This window comes from Mastigoproctus giganteus, chromosome 2, assembly GCF_048544385.1.
Source record: "Mastigoproctus giganteus isolate SK-2022 chromosome 2, ASM4854438v1, whole genome shotgun sequence".
NCBI classification, from domain to species: domain Eukaryota; kingdom Metazoa; phylum Arthropoda; class Arachnida; order Uropygi; family Thelyphonidae; genus Mastigoproctus; species Mastigoproctus giganteus.
This window is the reverse complement of record NC_143576.1, coordinates 183,556,026-183,581,649: the sequence shown is the minus strand read 5'-3', so window position 1 is coordinate 183,581,649 and position 25,624 is coordinate 183,556,026. Positions and strand designations below refer to the sequence as shown.

General features: G+C 40.7%; 1 long non-coding RNA gene across 1 annotated transcript; it reads left to right on the top strand.

The window, feature by feature from the left end:
- The first annotated feature begins 1,534 nt into the window (after positions 1-1,534).
- On the top strand, positions 1,535-22,856 carry LOC150089820 (uncharacterized). The gene is made up of 2 exons (XR_016546686.1): positions 1,535-1,598; positions 22,483-22,856. It is a non-coding gene; the product is annotated as an uncharacterized LOC150089820 (long non-coding RNA).
- The last annotated feature ends 2,768 nt before the right edge of the window (positions 22,857-25,624 follow it).

Sequence of the window (25,624 nt, the reverse complement as noted above, 5' to 3'; positions counted from 1 at the left end):
TTCATTGAATGCCTGTGTGTGTGTGCTATAACGTCTACCTGCGTTCCAAGCGGACGATTCTTCGATTATGAACCGAGTGGGGCAAGGGAATGGGAGTCAAAAGATACCAGACAAGAGAGTCTGGTATTGATCGCCACTTGGAACACAAATCATGGTCAAGAGGCAAGTTCCTTTTCTGTGGTTTAGTCATGTCCAAATAACTGTCACAATTGGATTCTCCTGTCACGTTTCATCAGCTTCGAATGTTTTCCGGGTTATTTTGTGACGATTTCAGCACCAGTCCGTTTCCATTTGAGGACCGCGTGTCAGACATCCATTTATAGTTGTGTCTGACACGTGGTGCTTGGTAGAACGTGATCAGCTATCAATGGAGGGGCGTCCAGATATAAATGCGGGACGGTGTACATGCTCTGCTACCTGGTTCAGTCCACTGATTATAACTGAAATAACAAAAGCATTATAACTGAAAATTGCTAAACGTTTTGTAGCTTTCATTCTTTTCAGGAAAATAAATTGATTTAATAATAATAATGATGATGATAATAATACGATTTAATACAATACAATTTTATTACTCATCCATAACTTTTTCCATTAATATAACTTGTTAAGGAGCCTTGTCAACAAGATTAATTTTTTCAGTTATATTACATCAGATTGTTACAAACTAAGGGAAAAGGAATGCAAGCTCCTGTAATTTATTAAATAACATCAACTGAAAAACGCATTTTAATTATCTTCATTATAAATCAAGCACCTTCTGACTAAGAATTTAGTCAGACTGGATAATTTATTCTGATTTTAAAGTCCAAATTTAACAACATTTTATTTATAATAAAAAGAAAATTATCACTCTCTCTTTCACTATATTTATTTAGCGGTTTAGGATGTTCCAGGAAACACTATTTGGAATTCTTAACTTATCTTATGTTTCAATAGAATAACTCTAATAATAAATTTAAAAAATATTAATAATTGGCTAAATGTACACGGCGTTTATCGATTTACTCTTTCTGCATGTTTTATGTGATTTCGATCCACAATTACAACACTTTTAAGGTCGGAAACTATTGCACTTAGAAGACACGTACACCAGCTGTTTTCACAACAAAAAGTGCAGGATAGTATAAGAGGAAATGGTAGTGGTAAATTAAGACAGAGGCTTCCACAGGCCATAAAGTTCCTTTCTCACATCCATTCTCGATTTTGTGTTTTTCGCATTGCAGAAATACCAATTCGGATGATCTGGTGACTTGCAATACGCTTTTTATTGGTTGGAATAAATGATTTAAATATTTTGCTCTGAAAATATGGTAGTCGGGCTACTCTAAGCTAGAAATGTTTCAAACTTTTTTAACGAGGTTTCATGGTAGTGAGGAAAAGGCTTTGTCGGGAGTACTTATGTACACGAATGACAAGAGCAAGCCATCTGTCGAAAAGCAAACATCCGTAGCTGTAGTATCACATGGCTGAGAAAGGACACTGCAACGGATCTTCATCGGTAGAAGAGGGAGTCAGCAGCAGAATTATACATGGCACAATTATGAAGCAGTTATTTTTTGCAGTGTTTGTCTTGGTTTTCGTCTTCATCTTTTCAGGTAATTTTATTTTGTTTTACTCGATTAAGTCTAGAGGATAACAGTTAATTGAATGGATATCGCGTTACCTCATGTGTAGCCCTCTTTGGGTGACACAGTTGGTACGATCGAAGTCCATCCCACACCGGGTGGAAAAGACCAGAGTTCGAATCCCGTCGATGACGTGAGGATTCTTTATGGATCTTTTTCACAATGTAGCTGAGTTAGTCTCAGGCGAGGCCAGCATGGTTTCTTCTCCCTGAAACTCGGGTTTTTCTTTCAGGAAACAGAAAAGCGACCTCAGAACACACGCAATTTACAGACAATATGTACCAAGCAATATGGCCTTAGTCGCTGATGCTCCTAAAACGCAACAACAACAATCTCACATGGATGCCACAATCTGTTTAAGAAGGCACAGCTGTTTCAAAATCCTCTCGATATTTCTGTGTTTTGGAAGTTTTTATTGTTAGATAATCATATTTTGGCGTCTCGAGTAGTTGCTTGGGGATATGTTCGCTAAAAATGATTTCAGAAGTTTATTAATCGGATATTGTGAGCTCTGCACAGCAACCTCAAGTACCTAAGAAATAATAATTATAAAAAATGAAAGAATAGTCGAACTAAACAAGATTCGTTTGTAGTCATAACACCACTGGCACAGATACACAGGCGAGTTTCGATAATTTAATAATCAGTCCCTAAGTTGAAAATATAAGCCTGATATGTAAATTAAACACAAAAAAAAAAAAAAAAAAAAACGGTCAGGCAGAAATTTCTGTTTCAGAGAACGACTGTCCTGATTTCGCTGAAGAAATGAAACAGAATGAGATGAAATCTGAAGTTCAGTGATCTGTAGAATTTTTCGTTTAACTGCATTTAGAAGTTCATTCCATGGTGGTTACTGTGCTTGTAACCAATGGGTTTTGTTAGAATTAAAATATTATTTACTAGTAAATGGTTATTGTTCTAACTAAATGATCGAAAAGCAAATCAAACTGATTCTGGGTATAATTATTTTATGGTGATCCTAAACACAAATTATGATATTAGGGTCCCCTGTAAATGATTACATCTATCCATATTTATTTTGTCTGTAAATTGCGTGTGATCTCTGCTCGATTTGCCGGACGGAAAAAAACCCAGTTTCTGGGGGAAAAACCTTGCTATCTACCTGAGATCGACTAACTCAGCCAGGAAGTGAAAAAGCCCATTAAAGTTCCTCGCGTGATCGACGGGATTCGAACCCGGGCCTTTTCCACCCTCTGTGGGTAGGGCGTTGACGATACCACTGCGCTACCGCGCTGACTGACCCCAAACACATAGTGTACATAGTGTTTGGGGAGAGGGAGCCACCGGTGGTTTCCCACAACTGCGCCAAAGTACTCTTGTGAAGCATACATTACTCTGTAAAAGCCAGACAAAGGTATTGTGTGTTGTATATGAGAAGTATTATGTTGGGTTCTGTTGTTGTGGTCTGGCTTTTGGTTGCAGGACCCCTAATGTGACCCCACGTTGCCCGTACACACCGCTAGGAGGTAAGTTAGGCTTCCCATTATTCTCTGGCAGGTACTGCCACCTAATTGCCTGTGCTTTCAGTTACAGGACCTATAAAAAAAAAAAAAAAACACAGATAGTGAGTGGGGAATATGAAAGTCAAATGGGAGGGAAATAGTAAGAAATATTGAGGCGTAGATGAAGGCGTCCTCAAAATTATTCGATGCAGTAAACTCCACTAGGCTAGTGGGGGAAGGGAATAGGAGTCAAAAGATACCAGACAAGAGTGTCTGGTATTGATCGCCACTTGGCACACAAAACATGATCAAGAGGCAAGGTCCTTTTCTGTGGTTTAGTCATGCCCAAGTAACTGTCACAATTGAAGATGTGCAGGTCACAATTGGGAGACCAGGTCCCCTCGGTGGCTTAGTCGTGTCTAGGTATTTGTCATGGTCCATAGGCAAGGTTTCCTGTGGTTTTGTAACGTGCAATTAACTGTTTCAACCGTGACCAACCGTGACCTTCACCGCGACTTCCACGAAGTTTCTGTGGTTTAGTCATATCCAGGTATTTGTCATGGTTGAGCGGCAAGGTTCTTCTCTGTGGTTTAGTCACGCCCAAGTAACTGTTTCAGTTGAAGATGTGGAAGTCGCGGTGAAGGTCACGGTTGGCAGACCAAGTCCCATCAATGGTTTAGTCAGTCATGTCCAGCTATCTGTCTCACTTGTTGGGACACAAAGCCTCTCAGTGGTTTAGTCATGTCCAGGTATGTGTCACAATTGGACATTCTCAGGATGTGTCTTGTTTACGAGTTTTAATCACATCAAGGTATTTGAACTTATACAGGTGTTTGTCACAATTGGTAGGTCTCAATATCAGCAGTTTGGTGTACATTATTCACTGTTCAGTGATTACTCATCGCTATGTATGTTCCTAGGATGGTTGATAGGATTGTTTCTTCGTCTTGCAAAGAGCTCCTGGGCAAAATCTGCAAATGCCATATACTCTTCTATATTATCCAATAGGTGGAATTCCTGATTTCTGGGTAAGTACATGATTTTGGTGATTAATATAGAACGAAGGTCCTCGTACAGAGCATAATCATACATAAGATGGTGCCAGCTTTCCAGCCCCCCCCCCCACAAGCACAAGATGGATCTTCAATGATGCCCAGTGATGTTAGCTTGGCTTTAATGGATCCATGGCCAGTAAGTAGGTAAGTTGTGTACAAACCTGGTGAGAACCATGAGGTCTGGAGAAGATCATTTTTACATTCGGCAGAATTTTCGGGTGATTTCACCCTTTGTAGAGTTAGACCACCTACTCTGCCACTCCTGCCGTAGGTGGTTAAGTAGGCGTTGCTTCTCTTCCTTACATCCATTAGCCAGGGGCGCCTCCGTAGCCAGGTGGGAAGGAGCAGCAGTACGTAGCACACGCTTCTTGATTAGACGGGGGTTCGAGCCCGTCACCACCAAATACGGAAAGGTAAGGGAATGACCACCGCATATCCCGGAGCAATATGGCTTTAGTTGCTAATGCTCCTAAAAACCAAATAACAACAACAACAACAACCATGATGACCTCGATGAAATTAGAATACAGGTTTGCACTGTCTACCTCCCTCCAGAACACACCCTAGAGGTTAGAACGGAATTAGCGACCTGGATTACTACCAATCTCCAACCCAACGTCCCTACTATTCTCGTAGGGGACTTTAACATGCCCCTGCCAAGGTACTCAACGGCTCGGTCTTCTCTAGAAAAAATGTTACATATGCTCGACCTTCAACCGCTTCAAACTCCCCCAACTCGCGGAAATCAGCAACTCGACCTCATTTTTCACAACACACTTCATGCAGAACTTATCGAACCAACCTTCTTCTTCAAATCAGATCATCAACCGTTAGATTGTGAATTCTATGCCCGTTCCGACCTCTCTAATACCTCGGTTGAAGGATGTGGCCCGCTGCATACGAGAAGAGTCTTTTCAAACAAGTTCATTAAGCAAGAAATAATCCTCCATCGCCTCACTACGTATAAATGGAACTGCCTGTTAGAAAAGTCAGGGCCTGAAGCTGCTTCCATCCTGGCTGATGAATTATTTCAAATAGCTTGTGTTGGTGCGTCTAGGGAGATTCGGATCTCACATCGATCTAACTGGTGGTTTAACAACAATATGAAGGTTGTGTTTGTAAGAAAACAAAAGGCTTACAGAAAATGGCAGAAAACCAGAACCGCTGAAGACTACATCGCTTACAAGAAAGAACGAGCCTGTTTCTTAAAGCACAAACGTCAAGAGTACAACTTTGCAATTTCTAAAAAGCTTAAACAGTCTAAAAGAATCAACAACAACAAGAATACCAGCTTCACCATGGACGAAACCTTATTTAGGGAATGGGCGAACAGTACCTTCGGAATCTCTCCAGATCCTAATTTAAAGTATAACTCTCTCGCACCAGACAATACCAGTTGGCTGGTAAATTACATGAATAACATGACTCCATCCGGATCCAATCTTGATACCAGACCTCTACTAACAGAAATCACCATAACCAAAGAAAATGTAATTCAGGCATTAAATAGTCTCCCAAATAAATCCACTTCTGGCCCCGATATGTTCCCCCTCTTCATCATGAAAGTAAGCAGTCCATTCATCATCGAGGTCTTGCTACACATATTTAGAGAAACCCTACACACTGGAATTATCCCTGAAATATGGAAACATTATATTGTAAAACCCGTGCCTAAAGTCAAACATCCGAAAGACAAGAAGGATTTTCGTCCCATCTCTATAAGCTGCAATTTACTGAAATTGTTCGAGAAGACTCTGCTGCCAATTCTTGTTATGCATTTTTTCCATAAAAGACCACCATATTTACACACTGTAATTCCAAAGAGATCAACTGTGACTAATCTAATGGACACCCTATTTCGGATCCAAACGACTCTGAACGCCAAAGAACAGATTGATGTAGTATTTTTAGACATTAAATCTGCTTTCGATAATGTCTCAATCAATTCCTTGATGACAATACTTGAAAGGCATTGCAGAATACAGGGAGGCTTATTAAAAGTCATCGTTTCCATTCTCAAACAAAGGCATTTGAGAGTAGAACATAGAACCTTCCAATCGAACCACGTCGTCTACAGAGGAGTCCCCCAAGGTGGCGTCCTTTCCGCACTATTTTTTGCTGCCGCTTTGGACCCCTTCCTCTCTACGCATCCTGACTGCAGCTCTTACGCAGATGATATGAAACTCTTCATCTCGTCAAAACACGGTGACAAATCTGAAGCAATCACCGCCCATGCCACTGCCCTAATAGAAGAACTTGACCATTATCTTGAGAATATTGGCCTATCCATAAATCCGACCAAGTCAGCACAAATGTCATTCACCAACTTGAAGAAGAAGATGAACATAGACATCTACATCAATGGTATTAGAGTCCAAAAGGTTTCTCATCACACTGATCTAGGGCTCACCTGGGATGAAGGCCTGACCTTCCAACAGCACTTCGCCAACACTAAAGCAAAAACTCTGTCAGCAATGTGGGCGATAAGACAGGAACTTACTGGTGTAAACAACCAAAAACTTGCCACTCACTACATACAAACATGTCTTGTCCCGATTCCCATGTATGCCTCGACGATCTGGTCCTCTGCTTCCCTCACTAACATCAAAAAATTCATGGGTATCGAGTACTGGATTTTAAGGTGGTTGAACCGTGTTAATGGCCACCCTTTCACCATCTCGAGATCAGTCATGTATGCTAACCTTGGTTGCACCCCTTGGAATCAGTTGCTCATCACAGGAAATCTGCGTAATCTCTGCCAACTCCTCACCGATCGCTTTGATGTTCCAAATGTCCATAATCTTGTTGCAGGCCCTAGGCTTTCCCGCGCCCTTTGCAATAGTGCTTGGAATCCCCTAAGAAGCTCATTACAGAATTTAACTATGCTTAGACGATGTTTTCCGTCAAACATCCTCGAAACGTACAACACCCTGAAGATTGATCCCCACAAGTTCTGTGATGAGAAAGCGTACAGATCTGAGAAGATACAGGACATGTACCACCACATACAACTGTAGAAGTTTCCTTATTATCTCCTTCAGGATGGAATCTCCCATGAACTCTACTTTACTGATGAATTAATTTGTTTTAAATCGATGTGTGTTTTGTATGTACAGATGTATTAGTGGTAAATGCATATATTAGGACGCGTATGTGTTTATATGTCTCTGCCTTTTGCTTGTGTCATTGTATATATTTATATCTGCTTTATTTGCTCACTTTAGATGTACGATTTCTATGTTTGCTCTCTAACTTATAATGTATAAATGTATATAGGCACCCTCCTAGCTGAAGGCTGTTCAGGGGTGAATCATATGTAATAAAATGAATAAATAATAATAATAATAACCATTAGCCAGGTTGAACCTATTGTACTGTAACTTTTTTTTTTTTTTTTTTGTTTGTTTGTTTATGGGTTTTAGGCATATTAGCGACTTAGGTCATATTGCGCTGTACATTTATATCTGTAAATTGGGTGTATTCTGTGGTCAATTTTCCGTTTTCGGGAATTAAAACCACGCTGTCCTCGTCTGACACCAACTAAGTCGGCCACACAGTGAAAAAGGCCTATAAAAATTCCTCACGTCAACGACAGGAATCGTACTCAGGTCTTTTCCACCCGGTGTTTGTGGGACGATTATTCTACCAACTGTGCTACCAGCTAGGCCAAGCCAGCTGGATTTGTGAACATTTAAATCTCGCCCTCGTGAGTAGCATAGTTAGTATAATCACTGTCCCCCCCCCCCCGTTGGAAAAGATCTAAGTCGCCCTCGTGGGTAGCACACACACGCCGTCCTTCTCACACCGGGTGAAAAGATGTCAGTTCGAGTCTGGTCGATGACATGAGGAATTTTTATGGGCTTCTTTTCATAACGTGGCTGAGTTAGTCGGTCTTAGGCGAGGTAGTGGTTTTTGTTCTGAAATAAATCATACTACCCTCGTCCAGCAAACAGAATTTCTTTCGTCCAGCAAACAGAAAATTGACCAAAAAACACACGCAATTTACAACAACAACAACAACAACAACAGACCTGAATTCGAATATTGTCAACTACCCGAGGAATTTTATTGGCCTGTTTGACAACGAGGCTGAATTAGTCGGTCTCATGCGAGGGTTGTATGGTTTTCTCTCCAGTAAACTTGCCCCTTCCCCACCTGCACACTACTCAGACTCCCTCCGGTTTCTATCTGGCAGAAAAAAAAAACTTATTATATTTAGGCCACCCGAATAATTAAATTCATCTGTCGTGTTGTGTCTTATGTCTGTCAGTTGTGTGTGTTTTATGGCCGATTTGTCTGTTTGCTGGACGAAAAACTCCATTTTTTGGGGAGAAAACCTTGCTATCTACGCCTGAGACCAACCAACTCAGCCACGGAGTGAAAAAAGCCCATTAAAGTTCCTCGCGTCATCGACGGGATTTGAACCCGGGCCTTTCCCACTCGGTGTGGGAAGAACGGTGACGATACCACTGTGCTACACGTGAAGAGTAGAGGCATGTTCGTGTCAGACGGCACCTGGGATTTCTCCCATCTCCGCAGAGTAGAGGCAGTGAGATTATACACCAGCTGATTCGGATGCCTCCGAGAGAGTTACTAATAGGTTCGGTCCGGGGGACTATGTATCTGCCAACCTGCCGATGTCATTTTAGAGCTGCATCTTCCAAATATAAGGAAGAGCGGATATCACCACGATTTCCGTCGTAATTTCAAAAGACATCAGTCATGCTGCATGTTAGAAGAAATGGGGTGGGGTTGCCAGAACTTTGCTCTGGAGAATAAACATGCCTTTCGCCAATTCCAGCCTCCAATAAGAAAAGTGATGGTAAATGCACATTGACTGGGTGGAAGTGGATGTGCATTTACCATCACTTTTCTTATTGGAGGCTGGAATTAGAAGTGGATCTACCACCCAGTATTGACTGGTAACACAGAGGGGCGGCGTTCGCCTGTGTGGTGGACTCCACATCTCGATTCCCGCTTACATTGATTCACACCAGGGTGGTCGCTTCCAGTGTACCAGGTGCCGTATTTCAGGACTGGTCACAGGGCATATACACACGGTTACTAACAGTCCCACCACTGTGAAAGTGCAAGCAGGGAACTTGGTTGTCGCAGAATGACCGAACTTCGCAAACATTTGACATAAATGTCACCTGCATATCAGTTCCATCAGCATTTTGAACTCCCAGATAGCAAGCCCTAGCTCGTCATACCTGAGAAACGTCTGTGACAAGTGTCAGAGACTTGATTACAATTTTCATGGTATGCTACTGTATGAAACAAGATATAGATAAATTAGGCAGAGTGGTCAAAAAATAGGAAATTAAATTTAACATTGTCAAATGCAATGTACCCATATGGGAAGGAGTAATCCCACATTAATGTACCAGCTGTGTAGTACCACGTTCAGGGCAGTGGAGATTTTAAAACACCCAGGAGTAATTGTGTAGTCAGATCTGAAGTTTGCTGACAGTGCAGACAGGCTGTTAGGACAGTTCATGGGGTTTTGTCAAAGTTATACAAGAACTTTGCCAGAACTGATAATGAGGTGATTATCCCATTGCATAGGGCAATGATTAGGCCACACCTTGAATACTGCATGATGGTCTAGGAGTCTCATTTTCGGAAGGATGTGAATCTGTTGGAACGGATGCAGAGAAGAACAACAAGAATGGTGAGAGGAGAAAAAGGGTGCTCTTACCAGAAAGGCTTCAATTTTTTTCAAATTGCAGTGCCTAGAGACTAGGCACCTGCGAGGTAATCTGATTGAGGTGTTTAAGACTTTGAATGGATTGAGCAAGCTCAGTGCTGATGGGATTCTTCCTCTTGTTCAGCCTACACCCACGAGAGGGCACAAATTCAAATTGAGCAAAGATGGTTTCAGAATAGATGCACGGAAGTTTGTCCTCAGCCAGCAGGTAGTTGATTGTTGGAATAAATTTCTGTTGTTGTGGAAGTGGATTGTTTGAATAAGTTAACGGAAGAACGGGACAAAGTATTGGAGGGGATGGATAGGTGATGTGAGATTTGTTTTAGCATTAGCATTAGCATTAGTAGAGGCATTTGATGCAAGAAAGCAAGCTTATGCAGCATCAGCCAAAAAAAAAAAAAATAATAAAGTAAAATAAATAAATAAAAAATAACCACTTCCACTTCACCCCTCTGTTCGTTCGAAATACCTGTCCAACTGAGCCTTAAACTTATTTAGGCTATCAACTTCCACGACAAGGGATGGAAGTCTGTTCCACCTACCAACCACCCGCTGGCTAAAGGCAAATTTCCGCACGTCTATCCTACATCTGTCTTTCCTCAATATGAATTTATACCCTCTCAGGTGATTATTCTGAGCAAGAGGAAGAATCCCATCAGCATTGAGCATGCTCAAACCATTCAAGGCTTTGTACACCTCTATCAGATCACCTCGTTTGTCCTAGTCTCCAGACACTGTAATTCGCAAAACTTAAGCCTTTCTTCGTAAGAGCACCCCTTTGTTCCATTCACTAATCTTGTTGCCCTTCTCTGTACTCGTTCCAGCAGCTCTACATCCTTCTTGAAATGAGGCCTCCAGGCCTGTATACAGTACTCTAGGTGTGGCCTGACCATTGCCTTATACAAGGGAATAATCACCTCCTTATCCCTGCTAGAAAAATTCCTATATATCATTGACAATACACCATGAGCTACTCTTGCAGCCCGTCTGCACTGCTCAGAGAACTTCATATCTGCCTGCACAACCACCCCCAGGTCCCTTTCATTCTCTACCACTGTCAGTGTAGTACCACAGAGTTGATACGTTGCTCTGGGGTTGCTGTTTCCCATATGTAGTACTTTGCATTTGTCAATGTTAAACTTCATTTGCCACCTCTCAGCCCATCTGCTCAACCTTTCCAGATCCGGTTGCAGCTGCATAGTGTCAGTAGTGTCCTTGACAACCCTGCCAACCTTCGTATCGTCTGCAAACTTGGACATTAAGCTTGATATACCATCATCAATATCATTTATAAATACAGAAAACAATAAAGGACCCAATACTGAACCCTGAGGGACTCCACTAATAACATTAGTCCACGATGAGCAGTGTCCATTGATTACCACTCTCTGTCTTCTCCCCCTCAACCACCCCTTTATCCATAGCAGCAATTTGCCTCCAATGCTACACTGCTCCAATTTGTGCAGCAGTCTTCCATGTGCAAATGTATCAAAAGCCTTTCTAAGATCCAAGTATATAATATCAAAGTTATTCCCTGCATCCAGTTCTTTTGTGACTGCATCATAGTATCCAATCAAATTCGTCAGGCAAGACTTCCCCTTAACAAAACCATGCTGTGTCTGAGTTATAACTGAAGTCTTGTCTAGATGATCCTGCAGTGCTTCTTTAACCAGTGACTCCATTAATTTTCCAGGAACAGAAGTTAAACTAACAGGTCTATAATTACTTGTGTCGCCCTTTGATCCTCCTTTGTGAATTGGGGTCACATTTGCACATCTCCAGTCCATGGGTACTTCCCCTGAGTCCAAGGAAGCTCTCATAATTATGGCTAAGGGTTTGCTTACTTCCTTTGCTGCTTCCTTTAATGTAGCTGGATAGATCCCATCCACCCCCGGCGCCTTTCTTGTATTTATCTTCAACAATTTCTCCTCCACTTTACTCTCAGTTATTACAAGATTCTCTAGCTTACTGCCAGAGTTGAACACACCTCTGGCATTCTCTTCGCTGAATAACTCCTCATGTGTGAATGTCGATGCAAAATATTCATTTAGTTTGTTAGCTACCTGAGCAGGATCATCAACAGTTGACCCATCGATATCAAGTGGACCAATCTGATTCATGCCCTTCCTTCTAGAGTTTACATAAGTAAAGAACTCTTTGCTGTTTTTCTTTGCATCCCTTGCGAAAGATTTCTCGTACTCTGCCTTTGCCTGCCTAACCTCCTTTGTAACTTGGTTACAGATCAACTTGTATCTATCATAGGCTTCTGTGTCACGTGTTAATTTGTATGTATCCCATGCCTTTTTCTTCTCTGCCATATGCCTCATTAGTTCATCTGACATCCATTTAGGCCTAAACCTTGGACAATATTTCTTAGTTGGTATGTAAAGCCTGGTAGCCTCCAAGATTAGTTCCTTGAATGCTTCCCATTGTGAGTTTGCTGTTGGTAACATCATCAGTTGGTCCCACTGTATAGACTTTAAATACTGTCTCAGTCCATCCTAGTCGCCTTTACGAAAGCAATAACCCTTCCCTTTACCCCTAATGGTAGTTACCTCTTTGAGTAAATCCCACTTCAGCACAATGTGATCACTGCCACCTAGTGGTTCCTGTATCTGCAGATTCTTAATGCATGAAGAATCACTACTGATAATCAAATCAAGAGTATTCCTCCCTCTAGTTGCCTCTCGAACATGCTGATGTAGAAAACAATCATCCAATAAATCCACAAAAGCCTTGCTAGTGTGTGAGTGACCAGCCCCCAAATTCCAGTAAATACCTGGGAAATTAAAATCCCCCATTATACGACTCACTGATTTACTGGCCCACTCTATTTCCCTGTACAATTTCTTATTATACTCATCAGAGTCATTAGGCCTATAGCACACTCCTACTCTCAATTTTGATCTCCCAATGCTTATGTCACACCAAACTGACTCAACACTGCACTGTCCAGCGATGTCGACTGGCTTCACTTCCTTGGTTTTTATGTGTTTCTTAACTAATAGCATAACCCCTCCCCCCTTCCTATCCTGTCTATCCTTTCTATACACATTGTACTCCCCAAATTCCAGTTCTGCATTCCTTATATCTGTGCGACACCACGTCTCTGAAATCCCAACAATATCTGCCTTTGATGTTTTGAGAAAAACCTCAAATTCATCAAATTTATTTACTAAACTCCTAGCATTGGTGTACACGCAAGTATACATGCACCTGTTCTTTTTCTTAGCCACCCTAACACAACCCATGTGTTTACTTGTACCCCCATGATTCCCAGCAGTCTCTGAACTATCCTGCATCTTATTTTCCAGGCTGCGGCTCATTCCAATAGAAGCAGTGCAAGAATCACTTTCACCTCTGCCAGTGGCTACTGTTAATCTATTAGTCCTTGTATCCCCCTAATCTAGCAGTTTTCCGACCCACCTAACACTGCCTCGATAGCATCAGCAAACATTCTTGCACCCTTTCTATTTAAGTGTATCCCATCCCTGTAGAAGCAGTCTCTCCTGTTAACAAGTACAGTCCAGGCTGAAAACAATTCTACCCCTTGAGCCTTGCACATTCTTTCCAGAGCCGAATTGATTGACAGGGCTCTCATCATATACTCCCTCCTATCGGAGGGAGTATATGATGAGAGCAGAATTGCATCTGGGCAGAATTGCAGACACTTTCAAATTAAACCCTAATTCACGGCTTTTTTTCATCAGTGACCTGTACTTGTTAAGTAATTCCGCCGGTCTCCTACTCTTAATATCATTAGTCCACGATGTTTTTGCTCATATTGTATAAGCTTGCATCTGTGCATTATTTGGCACTACTTATACAAATACTGAAACATGCAACTCGGCTCGTGAACATTCTTGAAGATATAATACACTGGAACAAGATGACCTAAGATGCTGATTTCACCATCAAACAAATAATGACAATAACAGACAGAAAACGGGATAAAGATCTATTGTTCTGTTTTCGAGTGAAATCAAATAAGGCTGTGAAGAGCCAATATATTGTGCTCGTACATTGCTTATCTATGATGCAAATATCGGTTTTTATTCTTATTATTTGTTGGCTACTGTGACGTGTGGGCTATTGCGAAATGTCAGTTGTTCCTAAAACAGTTTAACTTAAGGGGAAATGAGATTTAATTCGTTCTTCGATTTTTATTTATAACCTTGTTGCTGTCTCCCTCAATCAAAGTGCTTGCTTTTTATTATTTCCTCTTTTTTATGGGATCCACCGAAATGATAATATCCTCTCCGTCTGAAAAGTTTTAAAGTTTGTAACGCAACTCCTTCAGAAGACCAGACACTTCACAGACATTTTTATTCTTTCCAATTGCATGCCTTCTCTCTCTCTCTCGTTTTCTTCCTTACTTCATGGCAACGGTGGCCAAACCCTTATAAAACTTATTTAATTCATATTGTGGTTGGTAAATACAAAGCTGGATTTTTTTTTGTTTTCTACCCTATTAGGAACATCAAGAAATCTGGTGTGTAACACAAATCTTAGAGTATAAAGTGTTGTTGTTATATATCAATTAATATATGATCTGGTTTTTATATAGCAGCATGAAAAATATCAAATTACTCAAGTATACCCAACCTCAGTTGATGTATTACATTTTTATTTATTAGTTTTTAATTTGCTCCCGTGAGCGTTTAACTCTCCTCCCTCCGGTAAGTCATACGTAAATTTGTTACGATGGTTATCAAAAGATAAAATTCTTTTTTTCCCATTTTTCTTAATAACTCTCCTCGGATTATCGGCTGTCATTCAAGATTACCAAGCTCATTACCAGAAAGATTAAAACTCAGCATCGTGTCTGAGAGTTTTGCTTTTTCTGATAACGAGCGTATTTCTGTAATTTCTCGTTTCTGCTTATTTATATAATTCCAGCTGAAACGTCACGTCAGTTTCCAGAATTTCTGATTTAGATAGCTCTAGTTTCTCTGTAATCCCCTCTCGACTGTGTTAAGCTACGCACAAGTGCCGTTATATTGGTTGCGGGATAAAAACTTAATTCCAGGAACCTCATGGCCTACTTTTTACTTTAAAAAATTTTAGTTATTCGTCTTTGTGATCGTCTTTAGGTGAATCTCCCAAGAGGGTTGTCCAATTGTCCTCCTAAGAAGGTCGATGTATCTTTGTGTTGTTGTTGTGCTGGCGGAAAAACCGAAGATCTCAGAAGCATTCATAAAAATAGTTTTTTTGGGGGGATGAAACTCAATGGAAAACTGTTATCATTATTGCCCTCTGTCGGAGTCCCTGCTGAGAAAGGTGCAGTCCTGTGAAAATTTAATAAGCTTATTGTTGTAATGGAGGATGGAAAACAGAATTTCCCTAACCCCTTAACCCTCCTCCAGACCACAGGAGACACTTACAGACACGATGTACTAAAAGAATGACGATCGTTAGTCCAAACCACCTGGACACCAACAAGGCAATCTATGCCGCATCAATCACACCATGGTCCTCACTTGAAACTTGCAAGATTGATCTCGCGATTACTTTGCTCTCAGTGGTTACATTTTGTTGCTTCCACTACAGCTTCCAAAACACTCAGCATTACTGAAAGATCCAGAGGGTGGTGATTCCCAATATTTTTCAAATATTTTCAGAGAAAGCAGGACCTGGAAGTCAATTGGAAATATCAACCACAAGATTGCGTACTTCCGGGACAGGGTCATTTTCAACAGAGAGATATCAGCTGCAATTAAACGCTATACGTCATCTACCTTGGATAATGGCAAGCTACCTTACAAACAGACTATACAGGATTTTCTTTCCCAGCTGACCCCCATTAAATAGCTGAATTATATCTCACAGTTCTCGTCAAATAACAGTCATCAGCTGCAACTTCTCCGCAATGGTGATACAGATCCAGATATCCTTACCAATATCAGACTAATAAAACAAGCTCATTAAGTGATTAATGCCATTTCACCAACCAGCACTACAGGTGTCGATGGTGTCCCACAACTTATTACAAATGTCTTGTTAAAAATACACTAGATACTCTGATTCACATTTACAACTCCGTTATGAATCAACAATTTTTTATACCTGAGTGGAATATTTATCTTGTTAGGCCACTGCAAAAAATCCCATCCCCAACGGAATCAAATTATTTCAGACCCATCGAAGAGTCTCATGCGTTATTAAACTGATGGTAAAAGCCATTCTACCAATACTGACCAACATTTTGTTAGTCAGTATTGGTAGAATGGCTTTCACCATCACTATGACCAACCTTCTCTCAATAACACAAAACATTCTCACAGCCTTCGAAACCACACCACAATGAGGCTAAATATGACCCAGTAGCCCTTGCGCAGGTAATTCCAAACAAACAACTACAGCCCTTCGAATCCAACACTGAATCAGCTACACCGATGAGCCAAAACATTATGACCAGCGAGTCGTTATGCAAATCGAAGCAACTGCAGGTGAATTACTGCGCGTGCGCCGGTCGGGACACCCTATAATAAACACCAGGTACTGAGCTCCGTTAATCAGTGTTACTGTTGTTCTTCAGATGGGAAAGGCAGCGGACTTCAGCGAGTTTGACAAAGGCCAAATTGTAATGGTCAGACGACTGGGTCAGAGCATATAAAAAAATAAAAAAAACTATTATATTTAGGCCACCCGAATAATTAAATTCATCTGCCGTGCTATGTCTTATGTCTGTAAATTGCGTGTGTTATCTGGTCGATTTGCCTGTTTTACTGGACGAAAAAACCCGTTTCTGCGGAAAAAAACGTTGCTATCTACGCCTCAGACCGACTAACTCAGCCACGGAGTGAAAAAAAACCCATTAAAGTTCCTCGCTTCATCGACGGGATTCGAACCCGGGCTTTTCCATCCGGTGTGGGGAGGACGATGACGATACCACTATCGCGCAGACCGGTCAGGGCATATCCGAAACGGCACCGCTGGTGGGCAGCTCACGGTCAGCCGTGGTTAGTACTACCGAAAGTGGTCCAAGGAGGGAAAACCCACGAACCGCCGGCGTGGTGTTGTACGACCACGGCTCATCGATGCTCGAGGTGAGCGAAGGTTTCCCAAATGGTAGGTGGCAACAGAAGGGCGACCCTGGCGCAATTTGCCGGTAATAGGAATGCTGGTGACGGGACTAATGGGTCACAACACACAGTACATTGAACCCTGCTGAAAATGGGGCTGCGTAGCCGCAGGCCGCACCGAATACCCAAGCTAACCACGGTTCACCGGCCACAGCGCCTACAATGGGCACTCGAGCATCGAAACTGGACCTTGAGTGATCAGAAGAAGGTCGCCTGGTCCGATGAATCACGTTCCCTGTTGCACCATGTGGACGACCGGGTATGTGTGCATCGTTTACCTGGGGAAATGATGGTGCCTAGATGCACCGTGGGACGAAAACAAGCTGGTTGGTGGCGGTGTCATACTTTGGGCGATGTTCTGCTGGGATATCCTGGATCCAGTCATTCATGTGCCAGGCACTCTGACGTCTACCACCTATAGCGGAGATGAATTGACCTTCAGGTGCCGTCCTACATAAGATACTATCTAAACATCATTCAGGGGAAAGTTTGATTATGGTAGACCTCCGCTCATTAAAATTAATGGCCGTTATATCCCAATGGTTCCACAACTCAAATATCTCGGAGTTACTGTGGATGGCCATTAAATTTTGTGTGGCCCACGTCAACTATCTAACTTCAAAGATCAAAAAGTATATTAACGCTCTAATCAGAATCACCAAGGCCGAATGGGGATTAAATAGAAAAACTCTTTCCCTATATTACAAGGCTGTTTTGTCCCAATGGCCACATACGCCTCTGGAGCATAGTTTCACAGGGCAACAAACATCCAATTTAAAGCTAAACTAATGACACTTTTAAGATCTATGCTCCTTTCCATGCTTTCTCGCTTGCAGGCCAGTATCCTCTGCTGCACTGCCGGTCCTGGCAGGTGTACTTCCAATGGACCTTCACCTCGTGTATAAAGGTCTCTGCTACCGAATAAAACATAGAATTTACACCGAAAGTCTTGGCATAACTTGTAAATTAGATGCAGATGGTAAGCAAGAGAAACTCAGAATATGGAAAAATTTGATAAACATCTGGCAAACCAGATGGGATACCAGCCAAACTGGGCATGTAACACGAAACGTTATATCAGATGTTACCTTTGGAAGAGATGTTAAGAAATAGTTCATCCTTAGTCTGTGCTCTTCATACTTAATCACTGGTCACGGATCCCTAAATTCAAAATTATTTCAATTCGACCCTGTCAACTCACAGCTTTGCTCCTGCGGGACCGAGGAAACTTGGGCTCGTGTGATTTATCATTGCTCCAACTACAATGACCAAAGATCAACAATAAAATCTTATCATAATAATTTTTGCTGAGGGAAATGAAGCTATATTCGTGGAAAATGAAGAATCCTTTCAGACATTTCAAAGATTTTCACTAGAAGTATTCACAAAAAGAAAAGAGATGTTGGCTGCTCCATCTCCACCTGCTTCTACTTCAACTGTCGGAACGCTGGCAAATACACCTACGCCATCTACAGCAAACTCTTAAACTTCCGACCACTACCTTACGTGAATGTTAACCGCACAATAGGCTTTTTGCATTTGTCTAGAAATGTATCCTAAACTCCAAACAATAGAGATGAGTAGAGAAAAAAAACTTATGCTCATATTTGATTACTCTTGGACTCTTGAAATTATTACTTAGGTATTCTGCGCACCTATCATGGTTATCAAAATTATAAAATAGACTTACGTACCTGACAGAACGTACCTTGATAAGATATCTTGCTAGATAATTCTTTTTCCCAGAAGAACTGATTTCAAACCAGAATGACTTTACGATAGGACTCACCTGACTGGACTTTACTGGCTGCATTTAGCTGACAATACGAACTTGCCTTCTCCTTCTATGGATCGGAGTTTTTATTTTATATTTCTCCACAGCTCCTAAAGGAGTAGAAATTGTGGCCTTACGAGCGAACTCTTTTGCTGGTACCCAGGATTTGGGTCTCCTGTGGTACGGGATTGATGGCACTCACTCCTTTCTCCATGTGGGCGCGAGATTATTAATTTAATTTTATTTATTTATTATTTTTTTTACCTTTTCTTGTATACACCTTTATTATTTTTTCTTTTACGAATTTATCTATTTTTTCTATCCTGTTCGTATTTTAATTTACTTTTTATATATATTTAATACTTTTATTTATTTTTTTTTTTTTAGCTGGCACCCAAGGACTTCATTACTGTCTGTGGGTGCGGGATTTTCATTTTTCCTGACCTCTTACCCTTCGCTCGAGGCGGGATTTTGCTGGTGCCTGGGGTTGGGCTCCCTAGGTACGGGATCGTAGCATCCACTAGTCTTGAACTTAATCAGTGGGCTTTGGATAGTTTTTATTTTGTTATTTTAATTATTTATTTTTTGTTTATTTGCTTATTATTATTTATTTTATTACTTTTCTTTTTTCTCTTTGAATGATCCCAAACTCGTTTTGGGCATTCAGTACGAGCTACTCAAGGTCTGCCGCAGTACATGCGTGGCTGTGGCCCACCTCCCCGTGTTGTAGCCGGACATTGGGCAGGCTTTCCAGGTAATTGCCTGTCTGGTGACAAAGAGGCCAGAAAGAACTAAACAACACAACAAAACACACACTGCACAAACATAATATTACACACATTTCTGGCCTTTTACAGACCTCTGTAATCATCACAGCGTACAAAGGACGAGTTGAACTCACGTTCAGGTGCCGTCCCACATAAGATACTATACATGTCTACCTAAACATCATTGCTGACCAGGTACACCCTTTCATGGAAATGGTCTTCCCCTTGGCGGTGCCGTCTTTTAGCCGAATAATCCGCCATGCCACACCGCCCGGATTGTTCGAGACTGGTTCGCGGAACATGAGGAAGACTTGCAGGTATTGCCCTGGCCTCCAAATTCCCCAGACATCAATCCCATCGAACATCTGTGGTTCGTGTTGGAACAGCAACTCCGACCTGCGGCGTCTCAACCACGAACCTTACAGGAGTTAAAGGATCTGCTGGTTACGTATTGGTTCCAGATACCACAAGACACATTTAGAAATCTTGTAGCGTCCATGCCTCGCCGGGTACGAGCTGTTTTGGCTGCACGTGGAGGATCAACATCATATTAGGTAGGTGGTCATAATGTTTTGGCTCATCCGTGTATAACGTACTTCGACTTCCAAGCAGCGTTTGACACCATTAATGCTAATGCACTGTTGGGGGTCTGTGATCGCTTCTACAGCATCAAAAGAGGTGTGCATCAGTTCTTGAACTCTCTCCCGGGAAATAGGATTATCCGCCTAAGGGCGAATATACAAAATTATGATCGCTAGATGAATACAGGTATCCTCCAAGGGAGTAAAGTATTATCAGTTTTACTGTTTATACCCCTTTACACCTGTTTATCCAGAACAGGAATGACATACTTTCTTAAAATTGGACCCAGCATCTATTGGTCGAAAATCCATCCACTGGTGATCGGAAAATACTTACATCAGTCAAGCCCTCTGACAATGCTCTGTCGGTCAGAAATCAAATTAATAACACTCTCCATCAACTTGCAGAATACATCAGCCAGTGAGACCTCAGCAAAAATCCTTCTAAATCTTTTCAACTAGTCTATTCCCTAAAAAAAAATCGCTTACAGAAATCCATCCCATAATTCAGCATGTTCCCATCTCTCTTGTTGGAAAATATAGTGATTTAGGAGTAGTAATTAATTCAAAGTTAAGATTCCATCACCACTTCCAAACACTGAAAAAACAAAATCTATAAGCTATGGTGAATAATGAAGCAGCACCTGGTCTACGTCAGGGATGTAGCTACTACTCATAAATATACAGAAACACTGATGTTTTCGTCCATTTTATATGGATCTCAGATGTGGGCTCCGCATCTCGCAATATTGTTGCATTTATTTTCTTTACGATATGTTTTATGCACCTTTTGTTTCAGTCAATTTATATATCTACTATGTACACCACTGGCATGTCCGCAGTGATGGCTTATTGTACCCTATTCAGTATTACAATAAAGATTTTCTAAGTATTTTCTAATTAGCTTATTTAGCATAAATGTATTCAACCCGATCTTGCCCGTAGACAGTCTGGAAAGTGGGTACGCGGCTGGTATCTTCAGCATGACTGAAGATTTAACCCCGGGGGCTCACATCTGGTGAGTATGGGCTTGGCACACCCAGGGTCCTGAGCTGGATTTCATCATTCTTCTCTTTCTTGGTGATTCCCTTCTACTTTTGACTCTCTCTCTCTCTCTCTCTCTCTCTCTCTCTCTCTCTCTCTCTCTCTCTCTCAGGGTTACTCGGGATTTTTTTTTTTTTTTTCCTGGTGCAGCATAAGCCTCAGGCTTCCTTGCATCATATGGATATTAATAATAATAATAATAATACCAGGTATCTTCAGTCATGTAACACATGTAACCCTTTGTAACAAATTTACAATATGGAGACAGTCATGCTGAAGATAACAGGCGTATGCTCAACTAATCCATGTTGTTATTCCAGGACTGTGCAGTAGTATCCGAGGGTCCGGATGTATGTTAGGTTTAGAGGGCCTCTTTTTTTCGGGACCCTCAAAACCAACCATCTATTGGTCCAAAATTAAAAAAATCTGGGATGTCTCCATAAATCCTTCTAAATGAGTGAAATTTCATGAAAATCAATCCATTGGAAGTCGAGTTTTAACTACGGACAAAGAAATAATAATTGCCGGATTTCTATTGCTCCGATTTTAATGAAATTTAGGAGGTCTCGATAATTTTTTCTACAAGAGTCAAATATAAACTTTTATGAAAATTCCACTAGGGTTCAAGTTTTTACGTGCCGAAGGACGGACGGAAGATATGGGGCAGACAATAGGCATTTTACTCACACGAGTGCATACAGCGAATTGTCATGCACCGAATAGTCGTGGAAGGCCATTGGAATGGTGCTAGCCTGCCCTGTAAGAATAGGCCTCCATGGATGTTCTTCTCAGGAAGAGTCTATTACGTTATCACTTTAGGGTAAGTTGACTGAATTCGCAAATCAAATGTAATCTTTTGATTTTTCTGCATGTCCATACCCATCCGTGATCCCCTCGTATCGAGGCCAATGTCTACAAAATACGGTAGTGTATGAAATGCACTTTCATATCACTGCCAAAGTATGTTGTTCTAAAGCTTTCACCTTCATTGGCGTTGGTTGGCCACAGTGAATTTGATTAACAATTTGCAAGCACCAAATATTTCTTCATTCGGGCTCTGTTTTATGCTTTTGTATTTTACTGATTGTAATTCTGTTAGTGGTGCCATTTAACTATATTGTGGTGTAGGGGGAGTTATTGAGCCACACTCAATATATATAAATGCATCTTTCACGCATCGAAACTTATTGGTGTCTTGAGCCATATTGATTCAAGACACCAAAAAATCATCTTTATTGATATATCAATTAAGAGTTACCCATAAAGTGTGGTATACAGTTCCATTGCTGCCATGGCTTCTTGTATAAACTCTTAATAAACAGTGTACTAGTACTTTGTAAGAGTCTGTATTTTAGGTATTTTGTAATCGTTGTAGATAAGATGCCAGTCGTTTCCGAAGATGCTTTCATTTTCCAAGATGGATCCTCTCCGGTTCATAATATCAGAAAGCGCAACCTCCTACAGGAAAGTGTGGTCAGTAAAGAAGAACTGGAAGAAAATCCAACAGTGAATGATGATGCTGAGTTTCATAACAGAATTGTAGAAGAGGAATTGACAAAAATCGCATAAGATTGATGCTCTTTAGAGTGGCCTAGAACAGATGTGCACAAACTGCGGGAGTACATTAAATGTGCCAGAAAGGGACGGGAACTAGGTAACACTCTAGGTGAGGGAAAAGAGGTTACCTTGAACATTTTGCTTACCTCTCTTCTAGACAACACAGTAATACCTTATATCTGTAATGCTGAATGTTTTGTAAGACCAGATTTGCATTTTGCTTATAAATAAAGAGATCAGCAATTTGACCAGTTATATTTCTTGTGTGATAAATTGTACGCTTCACATTTTATTAAAATTTATGAGTACTTAGAAATTTTATTTTAGAAATCACAACCAAACACTATTTCTGCATGTTTTCTTTCAATCATTTTGATAAATAATTTTAGATTTATCCTGTTGTGATATGCTGTTGATACTGAATTTGCGCATATTATGAAATTTTCAATATGTCAGTGCAAATATGTTTTACTTATTATTGCGTTTTTCTGTACCATTGATAGCACGATTATCGATTCTCTAATAGTGTGTGGGTGTTTCCTGCTTAACTGCTGTTTGAGATAACCTCAATAAAAGAAATTCCAAGGATTACTATCGCAGGTAAGTACGGTGGTCAAGGCCGTCTACCATATGTTCAAAGCTACCTGGATAAACGCTTTGAAATCGCTCGGATATGTAAATTATTGTTTCCAAATTTGAAAATATTACAATGAGTAACAACATACTCCCACCTACTCAATGATCGGGAAGAATATTTCACTCCATGGTAAAACTTTGGTACTTCTTACTCCGTGCGCAAATGAAATGAAAGATTTTTGACAGAAATCCAGGTCGAATGTCTCGAGGTGGAATTTCTTTTTATGAATCTGGTCAACAGCTCCAGCAGCAATACTTAGTGCTTTATAGATTGTAAGTGGAGTCACTTCATGTTGATGAGCAAGGACGTTGAGAGCTAATGAGGGACAAGCAAAATGCATGAGGAGCCTCCCCTGCTTTTTTTCATATGTGTTTGTGCCTGTTCCCATGTAGATGTGAGTGTTAAAAAATCAATAAGTTAGTTCTAACATATAATAAATCAATAAGATAAAAAAATAAAATTAAAACTTTTTTAATTTTAAGTTTGTAGAATTTTTTTTTGCCGATTATTGGAAATTAATTATTTAAAAATTGAATTTAAGGTCTCTTCTGGGTAAGGTCTCTTTAAGGTCCCCTTGAAGAATTTCAGGTCCCCCACCTCTCGATGGGCCTGTGGATGAGGTCTTTTCCTTGGGAATTAATAAATGTTACTGTTAATGATAATATTTAATCTTGAAGAAAATGATCACGAGACTCGCCTCTGAAAAGGATTATGAAAACGGATTTGCAACAAAAACCTCAAAAATACAGGAGGCAACGTTGATATTCTTTCAGAATTTTATTGTACACAATTTTCAGCAGGTGAAACTGTACACAATTCGGTACAAAACGTTACGCACATGAGCACGCGACATCAGTTAACATTGCTGCCTTCTCGATCACCGTACAAATCTCACGCAGAAGCGCCTTCTTGGGAACCAGGGTAAAACTATTCGTCGAAATATGGTACAAGTCCATCATATTTTATTCAAATTCTTGAGCTAAGAGGGAAAATCAGACAAACAATTTAAATATCTACATCTTTTACCTACGAAATCCATCGGGCAAATATTGCGTACAAATAAAAATTACAGATCACTTGGTGTTCCTGAAATACGCCATTTTGGAATAACAAAGGAATAATCGCTGAGCGGATGGAATCACCTCTCACCATTGGCGTGGTCATTGTCTGTTCCAAACGCGCAACAAGCATCGGAAAGTAAATAATCAACTTTGCCCTCTGATTTTCGCAGAGGTCTTCGGAATGCTGTCCAAGTGCTACTATCGTTCATTCCCTCGATGCACTGAGGTGATTTGCTTCGTCTAACAAAATGCAATATGTGATATGTGAATGCCTTAAAGATAAAGGAACAATTTCGCTTACGGTTCTGTTTTCAAGTTACTGTAGGGCCATCGGTCAGAGTCATGAAGGAATTCAAAACATTTGGGATTTTTGTTAAATGGAGCGTGGCTCGTGCTGCGTTTTTCATTTACTTATCTTATGTTCTATCTTTCTTTTTTTTTTTAATACTTAAGTGCGTATTTATTCGGTGAGAACAGCCATGATTATGAAATTACTCCACCCCCTCTCCGTTTCTCTCTCTTTCACTAAAGAATTTTCATTAATGCGCATACAATAACATAGAGGAAATTTTTATAATACGATCAGCCATTGTAAGCTGCATTAATGGTAGAAGATAAAGAGACAAGTGGACACCTTGAGCGCGTATTGAGTGGACACTTACAATGTGCGATTTCATAGAAATCAATTCCTTGCCAATATTTTAAAATCACTTTCCGTTTAAATTGCCCATCATACTTCGCTGTCCTGTAGTTTGAAATCAGTTCTTGTCTGGATATTGTTAATGCAAATATTGATATCATAACTAATGTAAAATAATATATGAAGTTACTAAATTACTATTGACAGAAAGGAAGATTTTAATTGAGCAGAATATCAGACTCGTATTGGAGGCCATTCATATACACCAGAAACTCGCCATACGCAAAAAATATTTTTTGAGACCATGGCTTATTTCATCGCAGATGATACACTAGACCAACTGCGGGCCCTAGTGGGTAGCACATTTGGTAAAATCGCCGTCCTCCCTCCCTCCCTCACACCGGGTGGAAAAGACCTGGGTTCGAGTCCCGTCGATAACTAGACGAATTTTTATGGGTCCTTTCCACAACATGGCTGAGTTGTTGGTCTCAGATGAGTGTAGCATGGTTTTTTTCTCCCGGAAACTGGAGTTTTTCGTCCAGAAAACAGAAAATCGACCTCAGAATACGCGAAATTTACAGACAGTACATACGGAGCAATATGACCAATAGCAACAATAGTC